Source organism: Mauremys reevesii, linkage group 14, assembly GCF_016161935.1.
Source record: "Mauremys reevesii isolate NIE-2019 linkage group 14, ASM1616193v1, whole genome shotgun sequence".
Taxonomy (NCBI): domain Eukaryota; kingdom Metazoa; phylum Chordata; order Testudines; family Geoemydidae; genus Mauremys; species Mauremys reevesii.
The window spans coordinates 32,171,289-32,173,456 of NC_052636.1; the positions used below are offsets into that span (position 1 = coordinate 32,171,289).

Here is a 2,168-nt window from a genome sequence, read left to right on the forward strand (position 1 = left end):
GAACTGGCCTGGCTCCCTTCTCAACAGCAAACAACTCAATTCCACGCCCCCTCCACAGAAAAATCAGCCTGGAGCTAAGGGCAGCAGGGGACGATTCCCTCGAGTTCCCACCGAGGCAGGAGAGAACCCAGGGCCTTTCTAGCAGAGCTTATGGAACTGACGTGGGGAAACCAGCCTTTAATAACAGGCAGTTCAAGTTTAAGCTCAGTGTTTTTAACAATTTTTACAACCTTAAATCACCCTTCAATCGCAGTGTCACTATCCATAACATTGCTTCAGCCTTATAGGTTCCCAAGTGCAAAACTAAACATCTCTTCAAACACAAGAGAGTGCAGATCAGTCAGTGTTCAGAGTCATCCCACATAAAAGAATCATGTTGTGGTACATATTGGCCTCATCATGTGGCCGTTCCCTTTCCCTCCGCTCTGTTAAAAGGTTTAGTATTTTGCACAGAAACTTTCTTCCCTCAGGAGAGACCTGGGAACCAAGGCTGCCAGATAAACACCTTTAAGAGGAGGCGTAACCTGTCAAAAAATGATCTCCCTCCTTCAGTTCAGTGACAGCCTGAAATGTTACTTATCCCGGCAGAGCCGGAGGATTGAAAGCAGCTACATCAAATACCTGTGTAGCTAGCAGGAATGAACACAAACACTCCCTGGTACCTGAAGAGATGTTTAGTTTTACCCTTGGTAAACTAGAAGTCTAAAGGCAAGGAAGGTGGTGCCATAATAAAGAGTGAAACACAAAACAATTATCATAGTTATACCCATAGTGACTGCAAAATATTTCTATATTCTTCTTCTTATCAGTGTATTATTTTCTCTGGCGTCTATACATTGACTATACTTTGACCAAGAAATTTGAATCTTGATAAAATAATCGACTACCCCTGGTTACGGCAATGGACTTGATACGCACTCGGGCGTCCCTACCCAAGTTCAGGTACTAACAACAGTGGCTGCCTTTTAGCCATAGCTTTTAATCAGGGCAATACACTGATCCTGTGAAATCATTTCCCAGCCGGAGTCCATCGCCCACATTCCTTAGGGCATTGGGCCACCATGTGGACGTTTCATTTCCCTCCTCAATTTCACACAGAGACACAATTTCCCTTGCACAGATCCATGAACAGCAAAACCTCCCTGTGTCTCTTGTCTGAGCCAGGGCATTCGATTCCATTGACACCTTCTCTCCTGCAATGGCAATGGTCATGCAGACAGGATGAGGCCACCTTCACCTCTGACAGTGAGATATTGGATCAGCTCTTTCTTTACGCTGCTGTTGTTAGTCCATGAAACATCAGGGATGGATGCAAGGCTGAGTTCATGCACCAACCCCCTGAAACATTTCAGTGCCCTAGAGGAATCCTGACTCCGGCTATTGGCATGATCTGGTGGAGATTCGAATAGGAACGGGACGGTCTGAATTGTCAGTGTGGGGAATGAACAACAATCTATAGCAATGTCGTTATCCACAAACACACTCTAATCATGCTCCAGCTGGAAGGGAAATGGGCAGAAACACTTGTTGTTCAGCCATGGACACACTTACACTAATGCACAGCCAGGAGTGTGCTGGGGGAGCTCGTCAGAGCAATGTGAAGTGACAATTCAATGAGAACAGAATCATTGTGTAGTGGAGCACCTATACACCAAGTAGTTGTGGCCGAGTGGTTAAGGCGATGGACTCAAAATCCATTGGGGTCTCCCCAGGCAAGTTTGAATCCTGCCAACTACGGAAGCATTAGTGTATTGTCACTGCTCTTGTTGTAGTGCCTGAGCATCCACAGAGCCAGACCTGGTCTCACTCTGAGGCTGTCTACACTTAAAATGCTGCTGTGACAGTGCTACAGCACTGTGGAGTAGACAGTTGCTACAGTGAGTGGAGGGGTTTTCCATCCCTGTAATAGCTACATTGACAGAACAATCTTTCCTTTCATTTAGCACTATTTAACCACGGCTTAGATCAGCTTAATTATACTGATTCCAGGGTTTTTCACACCCTGAAAGACGTACTTCTTAGAGGGTTTATCCCATCACGCCCCCATTCCCTGGTCCTTCTCGCATGACCTGAGAGCAGCAATACCCGCAGTTCAAGAGGTGCAAACAATTCAATGTTTATTGGGGTAAACTTCCAGCAAGCAATGATTCCAATTTCCTTCCTTGGTA

The 2,168-nt window shown here is 45.8% G+C and overlaps 1 non-coding gene across 1 annotated transcript; it reads left to right on the top strand.

Moving 5' to 3' along the window:
- The first annotated feature begins 1,655 nt into the window (after positions 1-1,655).
- TRNAL-CAA lies at positions 1,656-1,737 on the top strand. Its single transcript has one exon. It is a non-coding gene; the product is annotated as a tRNA-Leu (tRNA).
- Positions 1,738-2,168: the final 431 nt, after the last annotated feature.